This window comes from Gopherus evgoodei, chromosome 11 (assembly GCF_007399415.2).
Source record: "Gopherus evgoodei ecotype Sinaloan lineage chromosome 11, rGopEvg1_v1.p, whole genome shotgun sequence".
Classification (NCBI taxonomy): domain Eukaryota; kingdom Metazoa; phylum Chordata; order Testudines; family Testudinidae; genus Gopherus; species Gopherus evgoodei.
Genome location: NC_044332.1, coordinates 71258475 through 71278574, shown reverse-complemented (window position 1 = coordinate 71278574; position 20100 = coordinate 71258475). Strand labels below are relative to the sequence as shown.

General features: G+C 47.4%; 1 protein-coding gene across 2 annotated transcripts in view; it reads right to left on the bottom strand.

Moving 5' to 3' along the window:
• Nucleotides 1–16860, bottom strand: part of LOC115659983 (myosin-M heavy chain-like) — a 100700-nt gene extending 83840 nt beyond the window's left edge. For both annotated transcript variants that reach the window (XM_030580842.1, XM_030580843.1), the window contains exon 1: nucleotides 16746–16860. The gene's annotated coding sequence lies outside the window, so the exon portion shown is untranslated. The remainder of the gene's footprint in view (nucleotides 1–16745) is intronic.
• Nucleotides 16861–20100: the final 3240 nt, after the last annotated feature.

Sequence of the window (20100 nt, the reverse complement as noted above, 5' to 3'; positions counted from 1 at the left end):
AAGGGGCGCACGTGACTGCCCCACGTGTCGCCTCTGGGCTGAGGAGCAGCAGCAGAGCCAGGAGCGCCAGGGCAGTGGCGAGTGAGCACCTCAGGGAGCATCTCATGGCAGCTGGTCTCGGCAGGCAGGGCCAGCTGCGGGGGCATCGCCAGCAAGCACTGGGCTCCTTCAGGGGAGAGGCAAGAGCACATCTGGGAGGGGTGCAGCTCAGAGCTGTGCTGCCCGCCCTGCCTGGGGAGTGCCCGGCCATGCAGAGGTGGCCCGGCTTGGGGAGCAGGACAGGGAGGGCTGCTGGGCAGCCAGCCAGCACTCCAGCTCCCACAGCACGAAGAGCCAGGGCCCCGACTGGGCCGGACAGCTCCACCCAGCTTCTGATCTGCCAGCTCCTGGCAGGAGGTGATGGTTTTCAAACAAGGGGGGTGCGCCCCACAGTTTGAAAACCTCTGTGCTAAATGGAAGGTAGAAATTGGGGGGGGGGTGCAGTCACATGAGCTCACATGCCTCCCCACAAGTCGCTTCTGGTGAGAGGAATGTAGAGGCCTGCGCTGAAGGGCGAAGGGTACAGCAGACGGCGAGAGGGCAGGACAGCACTGCAGATAAGACAGGGGCAAGTGAGATGGAGGAGCTGCCTCCAGGGCCCACCACAGCAGAGAGAGAGAGAGAGAGAGAGAGTGTGTGTGTGTTACAAACAAATGGCTCTGGGAGGTGAAGGAGGAGAGGAGGGGCAAGTTTTCTATTTCAGATGCCTCCACCTGGAGCCATATCAGCAGGCAGGACCTAGGGGCTCACCTCTCGTCCCCACCCCAACCTGCCACCAGCTCCATGTTCCTGCCTGGCCCAGTACTGCAAAGACTGGGAGCCGCCTCAACAGTGGAAGAGGTGGAAAATGCATGTGCACCCTGGGTGATTTTACGTGATCTTAATGGGAATAACTGGCCTCAAGAAGTATGCAGCTGAGCCACCAGAACTCAGGAAGGCCCCCTCCCCTCCCTGCAGTTGTCTTGTTGGGGGTGGGCCCCCTAGCCTGTAATCCCCACCCCGTGGCAGCTTCAGGGGGGATTTCCAATGTTGCTTACAGAGGGGTGAATGGAGGCACTGGGAGATGCTGTGTCTTACTATAGTAATATAGGGTCTGATCCAGCCCTCTGGGAAATCAAAGCAGATCTGGCCATAGACTTCAGCGGGAATGTGGCAGTGCTGGGGAGTCCCACCTCCCCTGGGTGATTACATTGCCCAACCCTCCCCACAAAAAGCCAGGTAGGGATGCATCTCCCCCCATCAACAAGTGGAAAGACAGTCCAGTCCAGTTCAGTGATTATGTGCCTAGCCTAGGATTGGGGAGGTGTGGGTTCAAATCCCTGCTCTGCTATGGATTTCCATATGACCTTTAGCAAGTCTCTCTGTACCTCAGTTTCCCATCTATAAAATGGGGATGGTAGCATAGCCCTAACTCCCAGGGCTGTGGGGAAAACATGTTTAAAAGTCTGACATGCTCCAGTAGTGTGGTGACAGCAGCCCTTTAAGTGCCCACAGTCTTTTAGGACCCATCCTTTTCTCAACTTTCAGGTTACAACTGGCTGTTTTTACATAGGTCAGAGTTGCTGGACATCTGTAAATTGCACATGGGTAAAATAAGGTTCTTCTTTTTTAAGGATGAGTTTAGGTTCCAGCCATTCTCTGTACTCAATTCTCTCTAATCCATCCTGTGCCTCTCTTATTACACATTCTGCACTCCTTCCATCTGTGGCACTCCTACTGACGTCAATGGAATTAGACAGCTGTTAAATTGTGTATGTGGCAAACGCCAGTGCATGGATGTACTTTGTTACTGGGAATTTTTACACATTAGCATAATTTATAACACAATGTCTATGTTTTCATATGTCGGTAATCTAATGAAGATTATCTATGTTATTTTTACTGCATAATTATATATGAGAGGAGACAGAGCCCAGTGGATAGAACCTAGGACTGGGAGTCAGCAGACCTGGGTTCTGGTTCTGCCCCTGTCATGCTCTGTAGCATTTGGCAGTCACTCGACTTCACTGTGCCTCAGTTTCTCTTGACGGACCAACGTCTAATAATACCTCTCCAAAGCACTTTGAGATCCTCCAACAAATAGCAACATGAGCTGGATTTTTAAAAGGGCTCAGCACCCACAACTGGGGTCACGTTTTCAGAAAAGCTCTGCTCCTATTTCAACACCAAAATAAGAGGCCAAATTTTCAAACCAGCTCAGTGTGTTTGGGGCTTTGGAAACCTGGCTCCTGTTTTGGTGTCCATATGGCAGCTGAGCTCTTTTGATACTCTGACCCATTATGGGGGCGATGCACTTGGAACGCTGACCCCTTCCTACTATTTGCAAGTACTGGGACAGGCAGGTCTAGGCCCACCCAAAACAAAAGGCCCACTCCCTCAACTAATGGGGAGGACCCACTAAACCCAGGACACAAGTTGATACTTGGGATAACAAAAAAGAAAAAAGATTGGGAGTGAAGTCAAAGGTTAAAAATGAGGGAACCCGGGGAGGACACTGAGCAGAGAACCCCAGACAGCACCTATGGCTCCTCAGAGGCATCTAAGAAGTAAGCGGACACTGCCATGAAGAACTTTGCCTGGAGACGTGAGCGGACAAGGGACCAGAAATAGGCACACAGCTGCAGAGGACACACACACCCATCCCTCATTCCAGCTTCTTCCTCCTGGAGTGATAGACAGCCATCTTGACCAGTGCCAGGAGGAGGTTGATGAGGAGGTCCTGTGACTCTGTGGGCCATGAATGGGGTGTGCATAAATCAGGAGGTGCAGGGAGAAGTGCAGCCAGACCCTCAGTAAGAGGTTCTAGAGAAGCGGGAAGAGGGGCTGCAGCCTGGTGTTTGCAGGGGTTTGTGAACTGCACTAGGTACACACCTGTACTCATGGCTCTGTGCAGGAGCCACCAGCTAATATCCACAGCCAGCCTTGGAACCAGAGTGGAGTATGGGCTGGCCCATTGGGGTTCCTTGCCCTCCTCAGGTGGTCACAGGTCCTACCATTTGGTGTTGGTGCACGACATGAGGGTGAAGAAGTGGATGATATGAAACACGAGCACATACATGAGGGCATGGTTCTGAGGTGGATGTTGTGGTGCAGGCTCAGGCAGCATGACAGGTAGCCAGGAAGGCTCCTGGGACAGGGATCCAGTGACTAGAGGGCCAGGGTTGAGGGATGGATGGGGTGCACCCTCCTGCAGGACCCACCTGAGGACAGCAAGAGAAGCAGGAGGGAAGGCTGCCCTTACTGCTTGGAACACACAACAGAGGACGTGCAGGGCAGGCAGCCCCATGCTCTGGCTGAGCCCTGTGGGGTTACCCAGTTCTTCTGATCATAGTCCAGGAAGTTTCTGAGTCTGGTGGTACAAGCAAGGCCCATCCTCCAGCACACCAAGAGATAACCTGTATGCAGATATCACAGGGCAGCAGACTGGGTCCCTGAAGAGACAGGCAGGAGTCTGCTGTGAAACCCCTTTACCAGCTGCCTGAACTCCACATGAAGGTGCAAGGTAAACTGCTGCTTACTTACACAAGCAGGTGTATTCACTTAACACCAACGGGAGAATAAGACGGGCTTGGAGCCTTTAGGAGACTATGAAGAACAAATATGAAGGCAGGGCTGTGGGACACTCTAGAAATAGCCAGCTGGGTGTGATGGTTGTTTTAGTAGCTGATAAATCTGCATCCTAGGAAGGGGGTAAGTTTGGCTCTATGTTCTGTGTGTGGATGCTCAGAGCAGGGTGGGGAGACTATCTGCATACAGCATTGTGTTATTTTGTATATACTTTGTCCTCCTTTCTACAGCATTTTGGGATCTACAGATGAAACTGCTACAGTGAGTGATTATTTTATAGTGCTGGTATTTGCTGCTGTGTTTATGGGAGTGTTTCCCCTAACCTGACTGCTAGCTGCATGCAATTCCCCAGCTGGAGTTATGTGGTGCTTTCAACTTGAGCTAGCTGGCCCAGGGGAGGGGTGCTGATGAGGGCACTCACTCACACTAGGCTAGCTTAGGTGCTAACTAGCAATAGCTGCTGTACTGAAGACCAGCCCTAATGCTGTATGCTGCTCTCACATCTGCCAGGAGAGGTGTTACATAGGCAGCTTTGAGATCCAGGTGTCCAAATGACTTCCTAAGAGTAAGATTTAACCTGGCTAACTGCATCTGAGAGGTCAGACTCATGGCAGTCAATGAGGAGGCTGTTTGACAATGCTGAGTGAGACCCTTTCTGGAAGTGAGCAGGATTCTCCCACTGAAAGCTCTGGAAACAAATTGGCAGATGGTAACAACACCAAGGTGTGGGATTATTTACCTGTACAGGCTGCTGTGGGTATAATGAGGGTTAGTGTGTCTTTATTTTCTTTTACACAATACGGCCTTGTCTCAGACAGGTAAATAATCAGTAACTTTGAGAGTGGCTTCCTCACAAGAGTCCTACCTGCCCCTCATCAGTTAAAACCAGCCCTGGTTGATGTCTTGCACCAAGGCTTTAAGTGTCCCTCTCTTCCCCTCCCCCACACTCCCAAATAAATAATCTGTGTGTTTTGCCCAGACACCTATATAGAGGTGCTGAAACCTTCATGTCCCCTTCCTGCTGTCCTGCCAAAGAGACCCTCTTAATACACAAGCTTTCTGTAGCACCTGCCATTTGGTGTCATTATTCACAACTCTGCATGTGCTCATAGTGGAGTTCATCCTTATTACTAAACTGTCTTGAGTAAGAGCTTTCCCTCCCCCATTCCACCCCAAGGAGTGTAATAAGGAGCCGATTGCTGAACAAGCCTTCTCTGGGCCCATCTCTGCCCAGGAACACCCAAATGAACCCCAGGGACCTAAATTTCTCCCTTATAACCCTCCTAAAGTCACGAGCTACCTTCTGCTCTGTTACACTGCTGTAAATCTGGAGGGACTCCATTGGCTACTGGTGAGCCATTGCTGTTACACAGGGGTCGGCAACCTTTCAGGAGTGGTGTGTCGAGTCTACATTTATTCACTCTTAATTTAAAGTTTCCTGTGCCAGCAATACATTTTAATGTTTTTAGAAGGTCTCTTTCTATAGGTCTATAATATATAACTAATATATAACTAAACTATTTTGTATGTAAAGTAAATAAGGTTTTTAAAACGTTTTAAGAAGCTTCATTTACAATTAAATTAAAATGCAGAGCCCCCTGGACTGGTGGCCAGGACCCAGGCAGTATGAGTGCCACTGAAAATCAGCTCGCGTCCTGCCTTTGGCACACATGCCTTAGGTTGCCTACCCCTGCTGTTACACCTATATAAACGTGGAGTGCCCTCGAGCTGCTACTCATATTTCTGAACACAGCTCGGTGGAACTCTGGTGAAGATGAAGTTGGCTTTAGAAAGTCATCCTGCTACCAACCCTAGACAAAAGGTCGGGTGCTGGATGTTAACCTTTCTTTTGGCGGTGTGGCAGTCACCATCTGGGCTGACATGCCTGGGATCAAAGTGGAGATCTCCAGAGTTAAACATGCAAGCTGTTAACACCCTCTAAGTAGGGTTGTAACAAATTGCTATCCTGTGCCACTGGTAGACCCCGTACAACCCACTCTCCAATAGGTTACAAGTGTACCCTGTAAATCAGCGGTGAGTCCATGCACTTCATGAAAGGGAATCCTGATCTATGCTGACCCTCATATAAGGCTGTTTTCTGTGGCAAAATTTTATTCAGGTCCAGTTGTGATTCTAGTTGGCTAAGCATAACACCAAATGCCATCTGACAAGAATTCCACTTTGTGTCACAAACATTTACGTCTATGACAAATGCTCTGTGCAGTTAGGGGTCTGGTAGCCAATATCATAGGGTTGCCTTACTTTGTAAGGTTTCATTGTATAGTGTGTGTTCTATTTATATTTTTTTTAAACATAAAGTAGTAACCTGTAAAATGGTGGCTCAGCTGCATGTGGTGGGGAGGTGAGAAAGAGGCAGACATTCTGAAAAGGGAGGGTTTTTAGAGTCCAAATGTAAATCAGCCTGAGACTCCAATGATATCACTATCCTCAAGTATTCAAAATTCACAAATGTTTAAATAACAATACATTCCAAGTTTTCTATTTGCCTCCTGCTTTTTGAGCCACTGGGATTTGGGTTTTCAAGCTTTCTCCACTACCACTAGAACAGGGGTTCTCAAACTGGGGGTTGGGACCCCTCGGGGGTTGCGAGGTTATAACATGGGGGGGTCACGAGCTGTCTGCCTCCACCCCAAACCCTGCTTTGCCTCCAGCATTTATAATAGTGTTAAATATATAAAAAAGTGTTTTTAATGTATAAGCGAGGGTCACACTCAGAGGCTTGCTATGTGAAAGGGGTCACCAGTACAAAAGTCTGAGAACCCCTGCACTAGAACCTTTCATTCATTTGAAAATGAAAGCAGAGATTCTCTCATCACTTGATTCCAGGAGCTGGGGTTTAAGACTTGTGATAAAGCCACAAGAGCTGGCAATACTGCTCCAGACTCCTCCTAAGGACAGCATGGCGGTGAGTCTCTTAATGAGAAACAAAGAGTAAACAACTGGGCAAGTAGGGCAAACCAAGAGGGCTGGGTGAGTGTTAACTATTCAAAAAGTCAAACTACATTGAATCTAAAACCCCAGTGTAATGGAAAACTTTTTAGATTAATAGGGTTGTTTTCATGCAACCTAAACTGACCTCTCAATAGTCCCCTTTATACATGAAAAGTGTTCTGAGCTCTTTAATGCAGACTGCATAGTTATACTTTTAAAATTGTTTATCATCATCAAAGGTGTTATTAACTGGCAAGGCTTCCACTGTCCTGTTGCCCGTCCTTCCCCGCCCGTCCCCTCCACACACCCTGCAAAAAAACTTGAATGTCCCTCAGTTAATCCAACCCTTTCTGCATAGGTGCAAGAACTAAGGGTGCTGGGGGACAGGGGCAGCTCTAGGCATTTTGCCGCCCCAAGCACGGCAGGCAGGCTGCTTTCGGCAGCTTGCCTGCGGAGGGTCCGCTGGTCCCGCGGCTCTGGCAGACGCCTGTAGGAGGTCAGCCGGAGCCACAGGACCAGCGGACTCTCTGCAGGTAAGCCATGAAAGGCAGTCTACCTGTCACCCTCGCGGCGCCAGCAGAGCGCCCCCTGCGGCTTGCCGCCCCAAGCCCGCACTTGATGTGCTGGGGCCTGGAGCCGCCCCTGCTGGGGGAGCCGCTGCACCCCCTGGCTTGAACTGGTTTCCATTATATACAGGGTTTACAGTTTGGTTCAATGGCTCTCAGCACCCCCACTGTACAAATTGTTCCAGCATCCCTGCCTCCTGTATATTTGCTTACGTGCATCAGTCTGCCTAAAGACACTATCCTAATCTTTCAGATATAAAGAAAGCTGTGAGGGCACCTAACTCCTCAGAGCATAAAGCAACTATTTCCAAAAATATGGTCCAGCCTTAAATGGCTTCCACAAGCAACGCTGGGTTCTAGTACACAGCTTCTATGACTAGTGCTGCTCTATCAAAAAACCCCGTGACCACACTCTAGCAGCGTACAACTGAACTGTCGCAACATGGTTGCGGACATAACCAGAGCAGATTCATGCAAAATGAGCAATGAAGATTCCAGTGTGGATCTCCTGGAGCAGTATGGAAAGCTAAAAGCTATCTTCCAGATTCGTTTGCAATCAGGACTGTGGTTCAATTCATGGTCATGCCAATTAAGGTTAAAACTACAACAGAAAAGAATAACAGTGGAGATACATTACATTGTTTTTTTGGCATCTTGACATGCCAAGCATTCGGATTGTGTCCTGGGACAAAAACAAACACGGCCCCAATGGTACTATCATACTGACAGCTATCTGCTAATAGCCATGGAAAAATCTCCCTGTTGCAGGCAGCACCCTGCACATGTGTGCAGAAGGTTTGAACTCTGCATCAGAAGGCTGATGCTTTCTCCTTGAGTTGATGGAACAGGGAAATAGCAGAAGGTCTGTATGCAGCAGAGCTCTGAGTGACACAGGGATTTAGGAAGGATAATCTGCTGGAACAGAGCCTAACAATTCTCACCTCATAGTCTCCTCAGGTGGGTGAGCTGGGGGTGAGGCCTCCCAGTGTTGCAGATCCGTAGGGAAAAGCCAAAGAATCATGGGGATGTCTATAGTGAAAGATCAGCCCCTCTGCACCATTCTGTGGCCCCTTTCCTTGGAGCCAGAGTAGCATTGGCAAATCTGGGAGTTGAGCAGAGAATGATGCCGCAGAGAATGGATGGTCCATGGCTGCACCCTCCCTCACACTCTGTGGAGCCACTTTGCTTCATTCAGAGCCCAGGAGGAGGGATTTCTGCAGGCTCCTAGGGGAAGGGAAGGAGATGATGCTACAGACGTTCTACTCCACTCCCTGTTCCCGCAGGGCAATCTGCCAGATCTCAGTCCCCTCCATTTGCAGAAGCAGAGGGAATGAGCCAGGCCAATCTTCCCTGGTCTACACCTGGTTTTTGTACAGCATGCGTACTTGGTGCCTATGAAAAAAAATTATCTAGAGATATACAATTTGAGAACAAATCTGACGCTGCTGTGTTCTTCCCATACCCTGATTAACCACCAGACGTAATTAGTGATTCAAGTGGTGCGTGTAAAGTAGTTGCTCACCTACTTGTTTGTTTTTCTGTTGGAAAAGCATTTGTACTCCTCCTTTGCCCCCTGACATAACTCTGGCACTATCAAACCAAGAACTTAACATATTTTGAGGGTCAAGACCAACATTTTACCAAGTGCCAGTTGGGAGAGGATGAGGAGACCTCTTCAGAGGAGTGCCTAAGCCAAGTATGAGGGGAACACTATCAATCAGCCATGTGCTGTGATGTCTGGTCACTGATTCACTGCCATCTGGATTCCAAGGACCCAGCCTTAATCTTGCTACAAAATCCAGCTGTTCCATTTACTATATATAACTCCTATGAGTTTGCCTTCCCCATCTGGGATGGGGCGAGCTCAGCTCTGGGCCATCTGCATAAGTCTGGTTGAAGATATTCCTCAATCAGTACTTTTCTCACACTTCTAAACCCAGCCATCTTACCCATGTGCCATTTCTCGGGCATGCCTCTCTACAAAGCCATGCTGTAACCTGCGGTGATTCATAACCTCCCCCACCAAGTTCTGGCTGTTGGTTTTTCATAAATCAGGCTATTCAGTGTAGCTATAGCTGTACTGGTCCTAGGCTATTAGAGAGACAAGGTGAGTGAGGCCAACTTGGACCAACTTCCGTTGGTGAGAGAGAGAGAGCTTGTTTCATCAACAGAAGTTGGTCCAATAGAAGACGATATTACCTCACTCACCTTGTCTTTAATTAATCAGACTACGAATTCTGTGACTAAATCTGTCACAACAGATCTGCTGATTGGATATGACACTCTCAACTAATGAGACAATAAGTGAAGTAATCCCTTTTATTGGACCAATTTCTGTTGATGAAAGAGACAAGCTTTCGAGCTTACACAGAGCTCTTCATTACCTCACCACCTTGTCTATCTGATGTCCAGGGTCCAACACCACTGCAAACTTACAACCAGTGTCTAGGAAACAGGAGCTATGCCAGAGGGTCTTCTGCTATGTTCTCTCACCTCTACTGAGTGATTGATACCTTGGCTCAAAGACACTAAGTTACACAAATAACCTTCTCCGGACCATCCTCTCTCCTTGAAGGAAGAACCTGGCACCCTGAATGGAAATGCAAGAGTTCTGCCTTGATGATCACATGAATCGCTTGCAGTCAAAACTATTGTCAGCTTTTGCCTAATGACTGACTATTTGGATTGCTAAATGTCTTTTTATATTACAAAGCGACTCCACTTTGTCAATGTTTGGTGAACAAATGGCTCCTGATGTGATGCACTGCCAAAATTGCTCATGGATCCTTGAAAAGCCAAGAGATGAGTGTGTCATTCCCTGGCATGGCTCTAACAATGTGTTCTGCATATTGGCACCACTGCTATTCACTTCAAAAGGCAGTTCCAGAGGGTCAGGTTCTTCCCTCAATACATATGTGGAACTCCCACTAGCATCTGCTGCAGTTGCATGTGTCTCCTGAAGGGCAGACAGCTCCGTAAGCATGCAGGGAGCACAGAAATCTAGGTGCTAGACACATTTTCAATCCCTGAAAGATTCATTTGCAAAATGTAAATACATGACGTGCGACTAAAGGGCTTTGGGTTACCTTTGAGGAGAGGATAAGGGGAAAGAGAAACAAGTTTAGTAGTTTATTGGAATAAAGCTCTATAGCGGAATCAAACCTGGACTGGACTAAATATACTGTCCCCACAATGAGGTCATCTAGCCAGTTGGTCTCTTCTATCTCTAATTTGTTAGATTCATCAAATAGCCAATTAATATTCCAGCCATGACTTGAGTTAGTCATGAGAAAACACCTCCCTCCTTTCTCTGCCCCCCCGCCCCTTTTTAAGTTCAGCTTGGTAGTGATGCACTTGGGCGAAATGGTGCTTGTTTCTGATCACCGCTCCAGGCTTAGGGACAGAAACCTTTCCTGGCCTTGGAAGTGTAACCCTGTTCTGTCAAAGTGACTCCAGCAATGACTGCTCACTGACTACAGGTCCTAAAGCATGGCTGCTGCCTAACGTTTCAAGGGTGCTGAATGTCCGCTACACAAAACTTCTGAGGTTCCTAGCTTTCCATTACTGGCTCATGAACCATCAGACCTTACAACAGTCGGGGATTCCTCTGAGCAGCAGAGCTGTCTTGACCCTAAGCAAAGACCTGTTCTAACACATCACGGCCCTTGGACCAATGTAACTTTTGAATCCTGGCCACACAGACACTTTCCTCCTCAAATCTGCAGATACCCTAAGGAAAAACAGGCAGCATGGAGCTGTTGAACAGAACTTGTTTGTTAGCTTGCATAAGCATTTTGGGCTGCATCATGCCATCTTAGTGTCATCAATACATTCATGTCATACATTGGGCCATGTGTATATAAGATTCTCTGCAAAAAAAATTTTTAACCTCCCCTGTATCTGTGGAATGGGTTGGGTGAGTCTCAGTCCAGCTCCTTACTCGACTAATGTCCACAGAAATGATACCCTTGTGTGAAGTCTCCTCAGAGGCCAAGAACTCTCTATGTAGAGAGCTATTCTGGCTGGGGTTGGAGTGCATTGGGGGGGCAAAGTGTGGGAAGCTTGCACTGTTGCTACCCATACTGTACACAATCTGTGGTGCAATAAAGGACAATTGCGTAGCTGCATCAGTGCTTACTACATATAACTGTACTAAAACCAAACACCCTCCATCTTTCTTCCCTGCTGCCCAAACTCCAAATGGACAAAAAATTCCTAGTTAGACTCTTCAGAAGCAGCAGCCAGAGCAAGAGGAGTCACCTTGGGGAAGTCCATGGTTTCATAATCAGAACCTCCCTTTAAATTATCCCGATCATGAGGCTGTAAATACAGTAATTCAATCGTGTTACGGGGCAGTCATGCTGTATTTGCATTAACATAAATGAGTGCTAATGTGACACTGAACTAATCTGATATGACAGCAATTGGCTAACGCTCAATGGTAGAAGCCCTACAGCTAAGCTTGCTCTGTACTTTTCCAGAACAGCTTTCAGCACGGTGGAGAAGATGGCTTGAGCTGAGAAAAGATAGCAATGACTGATGCTTTGAACTCCTAGGGCCCAGCAGCTCATTTTTAGGGGACACATGCTCCTTGGATTCATAGGAACCAGAAGTAATTTATGAAACCCTTCTGCAAGGGCAGGATGCTACCCTACCCTACACTTATCACTCTTTGTTCAGTCTAACTTTGAAAGCGCTAAGCTCTGGGGTTCCACCACTTTCCTGGAGGGACTTCTGTAGCCAAATACACTGCACTTTCAGGAAGTTTTGACAGATTCAGCCTCAACTTTCCTTTAGTTTTATTGCTTTCCACCTATAATTCCTCCTAGTATCTGTATAATTAATCTTTGGTGCCAACCGCCTTCACAGGGGACTGCTAAAGGTTTTATGGAAAATGACCTGTTTCTATTCTGATGGACTCGATGCTGATCCAGTGGTTCAATGTTGTGTTGCAGAGATGAAAATAATACAGCCTAGAAAAGAGAGAGAGAGACTGACTACTGCATGGAAGAGGAGCATGAGATAACACGTGAATTCTGGGTAGCCCCAAGCCACTTGGCAACTAACCCATACTCCAAAGCAGGGACACAACCTCATGACTTGTGCAATGACGCAGATTTTAAAACAGACTTATTCCTGATCCTACCAAAATACTGTAATTCACAAGGTGTAATTTTCCAAATGTACATTGATTAAACCACATGTCCTTCTCCGCTATGTGTTGGGCATCTCTAAACTATCCTCTTAGAAGCTGCTTGTTGTACACATCACTCTTGCTAGCAGCTAGAGTACACCTCTACCCCGATATAACGCTGTCCTCGGGAGCCAAAAAATCTTACTGCGTTATAGGTGAAACCATGTTATGTCGAACTTGCTTTGATCTGTGGAGTGCGCAGCCCCGCCCCCCCGGAGCGCTGCTTTACTGCATTATATCTGAATTCGTGTTAGATTGGGTCATGTTATATCGAGGTAGAGGTGTATTCCTGCAGGATCCCTGTGATCTCTAGCTCAGTGGTATCTCCCTAGTGTTATATAGTTATCCTGCTAACAGTGAAATGTTTGACAATGTGAGAGATGCTGATGCATCTGTCAGGGTTCACTTATGATGGTTTAATGCAAAATGGGTTAAATTCACCCCCACCCCATGCAAAGGTTTGGAACAAGAGCTATATGCCACTGAAGTGGTACTTTATGCTGCTCTCTATACAGTGGTCAGTTTTCCTAATATACCCACCACTGGCCAACCCACTCTCTCTTCCCCCTGCTTGCCCGCTGGCTCAGGCAACACATGATCACAGGACTGCCAAACATTCTTCTCCCAAGTTACACTTAGCAGCTCATAGCAATCTTCTCCTCACCCAGTAGGTCAGGTCCTCAGTGGTGCTCTGCTGGTGTAAGGCTGCATGATCTGCTCTTGTTTTCTCTTTGCGCAGAAGCTTGGGAGGGTCAAGAACTGGGGCCCCATTAGTCATGCAGGGGAGAGTGGGTTGTTCCAGTAAGACAGCTGCAAAATATGAACTTTCTGTCAAACTAGCTGAAAAGCCCCCCAGATATTAGGAAAACGAGCCTCTTAAGGGAAAGCACCAGCCTGATCATGCAGAGAGGCTAGTGAGCAGGATCAACAAGCAGGAAACCTTTCACGTAGGCCTGGTCTACACTACGCTGTTAAACCGATTTTAACAGCGTTAAATCGATTTAACGCTGCACCCATCCACACTACACTGCTCTTTATATCGATTTAAAGGGCTCTTTAAATCGATTTCTGTACTCCTACAAAACGAGAGGAGTAACGCTAAAATCGATATTACTATATCAGATTAGGGTTAGTGTGGACGCAAATCGACGTTATTGGCCTCATTATTTTACAGTAGCTACCCACAGTGCACCGCTCTAGAAATCGACGCTAGCCTTGGACCATGGATGCACACCACCGAATTAATGTGCCTAGTGTGGACACGCACAATCGACTTTATAATATCTGTTTTATAAAATCGGTTTAAGCTAATTCGAATTTATCCTGTAGTGTAGACGTAGCCTAAGTGCCAAATGTCATTCAGTACTTCCTAGGGAAGGGAAGCAAACACATTCCTTTCATCTCAAGTAGGGGCCAATTCTCTCCTCAATTATAATGATGCAATTCTGCTGTAGTCAATGAGGTCACTCTGGATTTTCTCCAATGTCAAGGAGAGAATTTGGTCAGTGTTCCAATACTGCCTGACCAATTCTGTCTCATTTCTTTGTGGGGCTCCCTCATCTGTCTCCACCTGTTGTCTCTTATCTTTGAGGCAAACATCCCCTTGTTTTGTTTGTCCAGCACCTAGCACAATGGGGCTGTGGCCCACGACTGGCACTCGGGTGCTACTGCGATACTGCTGCTGATAAAATAGCATTCCACTGCCGGCAAACACTTGTATCGTGCTCATTTGCACATAACCACTGATCTCCAAGCAGGCTACACAGGCAAGTAGAGATTTGCTATCACCATTTTAGAGCTGGGTAAACTGAACAGAGAACTCTAGAGCCTTGTCCAAGATCAGACAACAATACTAATCTCCTGAGCCCCAGTCCTGTCTTAATTGCAAAAACATCCTTCTCACTTAATCATCACACTAAAACCACAACAACAACAAAACCCTGTCCTCTATGTGTGCGGCAACATTTCCCCCAAATGCTCCAGGCATACGGCACTGATAGCAAGCAACAATATCACTGTGGCAAGTTACTTTTGGAAACAATGGCAGGGAGTGGGGCAAGTGACTAAACCACAGACTTCAGGAGCCTAGTCCTCTGGGCTCTATTTCTGGTCTGCCTCCCTCTCTTTCTCTCTCTGCAAGTCAGTTAAGCTGCCTGTACTTCTGTTTTTCTATCTGTAGAATGGGAATAATAATACTTTCCTGGTGCATGTGGGTGCTCTGAGCTTTAGTGTTTGTAAAGCACTCTGAAAGCAGTCAATGGAAGAAATCACTCTATGGGCCTACAGACTCTATTGTAATACAACTAAAGAATATTTTGTGCTATTATTTGTAACGCTTTTGGGAGAAAGTATAACTGAGAAATGGAGCAAGTCCTGTGAATTGCTGCAGTGTAACTAACAGGGGTAGGACTGGTTTTGCCTGTTTTGTTGACAGAACCTCTTGGGAATTTTGTTGCACCTGACATTTTTCAATAATCCATTGAAACTTCTACCAGAATGGACTCAAATGCACAACCTTGCCAAGAGTTCTTGGGTGTGACATCACTACACATTAAATAAAGCATTCTGGAGATGAGGATGTTATGAATCAGAATGGCAAATTTCATTAAAAATGACTCACTTGCATCCTGCAGATTTAAAGAGCTAGATGGAAGCTATTCAATCTTTTTTGACAATAATACTAGTACACATACATGGCAGAAATAATCTATTCCATATAGAACCAATTCCTCTATAATTGGATGTGTTCTCTACCCTGCTGATGTGTGAATTCTTAAAGTTGTCTCCACTACTGCTATTAAACAATCCATACAAGCAGAAAATGGTGATGAGGGTTCATTTAAATCGTTGTGCAGCATCAGCTTTCAGAAAAGGAGTGGTGTGAGAAAAGTCTCCCCAGACCAATGCATTTTAATTCATCAACGGGAACTGTTATTAACTGTCAGTAACAAAAAGCTAGTAAGTACATAATTGGCATGCAGGTTCCCCAGGTATGAGACAGCTACTTGAGCATCAGACGCTTGCCAGCAAAGAGGTGAATGTATTTTGGAAGAGGTACCCACCCCCCAGCAGTGAAACAATCCAGGAGATGGCTGCAGAAGTAGCTGGTAATGGCTATTTCATCCAAGAGCAACTGAGAGAGACCAAAACGGAGAAGGGGGAAGCACAGCTAGTGGCAATGGAAAGCAGAAATTTAAATTGATGTTTGAAAAAGCCAACACACCTCCTACCAATTGCTATTTCAAGCCAGACAAATGACTAGGGCAGTGAAGGATGCTCGTGTCTGCTTATAAACCTCTTGTAGCTCCCTGTATCACCTCTTGCAGCCATTCGCCTTTGTTGCAGACCTCCTCCGAGCAAGGTGCATTTGTCTGGCTCAACCATCAAGCAAGGCATGGTCAATAAAACAGTGCTGAATAGGGAAGATGGATTATCTATAAAGTACTGGATGTCTTTCAAACCAGACAATTTTAAACCAGAATCTGTACAAATCTAGAGGCTCTTAACAATCCTTTCTACATCAGCCCCCTGGGGTTGAAGAGAAGAGACCCCAGAAAAAGAAGGGGGGTTACAAGGCATTAACCCATCCGCCCCTGCTGCAAGTACTCTGACTAGACAGCAAGTGTGAAAAATCAGGAGGGGGTGGGGGGTAATAGGAATCTCTACAAGAAAAAGACCCAAAAATCGGGACTGTCCCTGTAAATCGGACATCTGCTCACCCTAGCTGCAAGTCCTCTCAGGCAGGCAAGGAGAACACACCGTGGGAGGAGGATGACTTACCCAGCAGCGAGGAAACAGACTTGCAAGTGACAGACTAAGTGGATTCATGCTTTGGTCACTAATTGTCTGCTGTGGGCAGCTGTCAGTTTTCTCCCCTCGCTCACAGCATGGTGAGCTCACGCATTTAACGGAAACTAGCATCGCAACTTCGTAATCAAGGCGTCCAGGAAAGGCGCATCCAGTCCTTCCACCCTGGCAAAGCCCCCAGCCACCTTCGGGGAAACCCAGGAGAGGCGTCCAGCCTCTGGGGCATTTTCACTCCCAAACAACCCCCCTGCGCTTTTCCTTCCAACCCAGCCCCCTTCTCCGCTTTCCCCGCCACGCTCGGGAGAAACTCAATCCCAACTTTGTGCCTTTGGCCGCTTCTCTGCACGCTCCTGGCCCCCAGCCCTGCTCCGGAGGCACACACGGCAGGTCTCGGGCAGTGGCTGGGGTGGGGGATAGCTCACTGGCGTGGCTTGCGCACAAAGCGGCTGCTTTCCTCACTGAACCCAGAAAGGAAACCGAAGTGACACCCCCCTCCACCGCTTGCAACCGTCCACTGCAAGACCCCGTCAGCTTTTGCAAACCCGCTTTTCCCTCTCCTCCCTCCTTTGTACATGCTGCTTTGTTCCCCTCCCCTCCTGCGGCGCCCAGGCTTTATTTACCTGGCGGCTGCAGTGTCTCCCTGGGATGCTTCGCCTTGTGCCTTTGTTGTGCGCGGCTCCAGCAGCAGCACCACCGCCGTCCCTTGCCTGATGCATCCCCCCCACCCTCACTGGGCTTTTGCAAGCGGTAGCCAGCCCCTGGTTTAGTGCGTCGCCACGGCAACCCCGGGCAAGTGGGGCGCGAGAGCGGCGCGTGCAGAGCTGATTGGGTAGCAGGCGCCTCTGTCAGGGGGGGATGAGGGGGGGGCGGCCCTTTCATGGGCAGAGCTGAGCTGCCTGCGGCTGCAGCCCGGCGCGGGGAGCAGCTGGGCCAGGCAGCGGCTCAGCGAGCTGAGGGGAGGCCGGTTCCTGCAGGGATCCCGGGCAGAATTAAAGCTTTGCTGCTGCTTCTGCCGCTGCTGCTTATGTTCCCGTAGCACCCACGAAGCGAGGCACTACAGAGGCACAGAGCCTGCCCTGGAGAGCTTGCAGCCTAAAGGGCCAGGATGGGGGGATGGACACAGCATCTAAGGGAAGTGACCCTGGGATGCGAGGCACGTGGCTTATCAGTGCCAGGGCTTGTGTGTGTGTAGACCTGTCGCCCACTGTTGCTTTCTACCTGGCCTTATTTAGATGCCCCCTTATAGGCAGGGCCGGCTTTAGGAAGTGCGGGGCCCAATTCAAACAGTTTTGACAGGGCCCCAGCAAGGATGACCTAAGAAAAAAAAACGTAAAAAAACACATGGGACTTTTACTCACTGGGCGGTGCTCGAGTCTTCGGTGCTACTTTGGCGGCGGGTCCTTCACTCACTCCAGGTCTTCGGTGGCACTGAAGGATCCGCCACCGAAGTGCTGCCGAAGACCCGGAGCGAGTGAAGGACCCGCCACCGAAGTGCTGCCGAAGACCCGGAGCGCCGCCGGGTGAGTAAAAATTAAAAAGTCGCCTCTAGCCAGGGAAGGGATTCTCACTGGGTGCGGGGCCGTTTTAGGCTTGGGGCCCAATTCGGGGGAATTGGTGGAATAGGCCTACAGCTGGCCCTGCTTATAGGCACCATGGCTGAGCTGAGTCAGGGCAGGATTTGATTGTTTAAAGGGTTGTGACCCCATGCCAAGTTCCACATGTAGGGGATGGACATGGACAGGCGATGGCTATGGGGGAATGAGACATTGAGGCTGGCAGCACAGGCAGGGTGGCAGGTGGGGTAAGAGAGATGGGCTGATAGGAGCAGAACTGTGGAGGGCCAAGAAAGTGATAAGCTTAATCCTGATGCCATGGGAGTCTCCTGCATGCATCCTCAGAAGGGGAAGGAGACGGAGACAACAAAGGTGGGGTTGGCTGTTTGGAGCATGTGGTTTCCCTGAGATTTGTCTAGTTGACTTATATATCAAATGCTGGACATTGCCTTGGCAACAGTTGGGTATATCGTAATGGGATAAGCATGCAATTCACAAACTGGCAATTGGCAAGATGTATTTGCAAGCTAACATCTCAACAAGGAACTTGCAGGTTCTTTGGTGGTGGCACATTGAGAGGAAACGGGGTTGTACTGGCTGGAGCAGGGAAATTTGGAGACTGGGATAAGTAGACTGAGCAGATCACAGGAGTATAAAAATGGACAAGGATTTCATATGTCTTTGTAATGAAGTAATGGGCTACACACAAGCTACAGTTATAGCCACTGATAGACCTTATGGCAATCTTCCATGAACTTATCTAATTATTTTTTAAACCCAGTTATACATTTGGCCTTCACAACTTCCCATGGCAACCAGTTCCACAGGTTGACTGTGCTTTTCGTGAAGAAGTTCTTCCTTATGTTTCTTCTAAACCTGCTGCCTATTAATTTCATTGGTTGACTCCTGATTCTTGTGTTATGTGATGGGGTAAATAAACTTTGTCTCAACACCATTCATGCTTCTACAGACTCCATCACATCCTCTGTTAGTTGTCTCTTTTCTTAGCTAACAAGTGCCAGTCTTTTTAATCTCTCCTCAGATGGAAGCTGTGCCATACCCAAAATCATATTTATTGCTTTTCCAGTTCTCATATCTTTTTTTGAGATGGGGCAACCAGAACTGCATACAGCATTCAAGGGATGGGTGTACCATGCATTTATATAGTGACATCATGCTATTTTTTCTGTCTTCTTATCTGTCCTTTGTCTAATGGTTCCTAACATTCTGTTAGCCGTTTTACTGCTGCTGCACACTGCGCAGATGTTTTCGGGGAGCTGTCCATGATGACTCCAAAATCTTTCTTATTTAGACCCCATCACTTTGTAGACATCTCTGTAACTGCTATGCTTAGTTCACATTTGTAGTGTCCCCTCCCACCTCCAACCATAATGGCTAGAAAGATTTTTTGGTTTTGATTTTAAATGAAAGCTGAGAAGAACATAGCTCCTTGAGAGAGATGCTGCTCTGTTGTGACATTGGGTACAAGCCAGTCTGAGCCCCAATAAAGATCATTATGTAAAGGAGTAAAACTACCCCTCAGCTACTCTCCTTTCATTAAGAAGCCTATTAATGGTACAGAAAAAAACATAGCCGGGGGTTTCCTCCTCTCCCATGTTACCAAGTAACCAAGTGATTTCATTCTTGTCACACTCTCATGCCTGTTCTACCCTCCGTACTAGAAGGCAGAGGTTTGGACTGCAGGGTAGAACAGGAAGCTGCAAGCTGCAGGTAAAGGCAGCCCTGGTTTCTGTTGCTAGAGTTACGTGTGTGTGAACAGAAGAAATTAATTGTTGAATAATTCAAGTTCTCCTTTCCTTAGCAAGAAAAACGCCACAGAACTCCCCTGGCCCAATATATTGGGTAATGTGGACACTCACTCCACATTTGCCAGCAACTCTCAATTTTCATAGGTCTGTTTCATACTCCCAGAACTGCAGGACAATTCCCAACCAAGAGGAATTGCTAACTCTTCCTTGGAGGAAGGAAAATACCAAAGAAACCCACCACAGTAGCATTTAACTTCAAAAAGGGGAACTACACAAAAATGACGAAGCTAGTTAAATGGAAAGTAGAAGGAACAGTCATGATAGTGAAATGTCTGCAGACTGCATGGAAACTATAAAAAAAAACACATAGTAGAGGCTCAACTATATGTATACCCCAAATAATAATAAAATTAATAAAAAACAGGAAGAGGATGAAAAATATGTCGCCATGGCTAAACAATAGAGTAAAAGAGGTAGTTGGAGACAAAAAACATCTTTAATAAAAATTGGAAGTCAAATCCTACTGAGGAAAATAGACAGGAACATAAACTCTGGCAAGTCAAGTGTAAAAGTACAATGAGGCAGGCCAAAAAAGAATTTGAAGACCAATTAGCAATAGACACAACAACAAAATTGCTGTTTGTTTTTAAGTA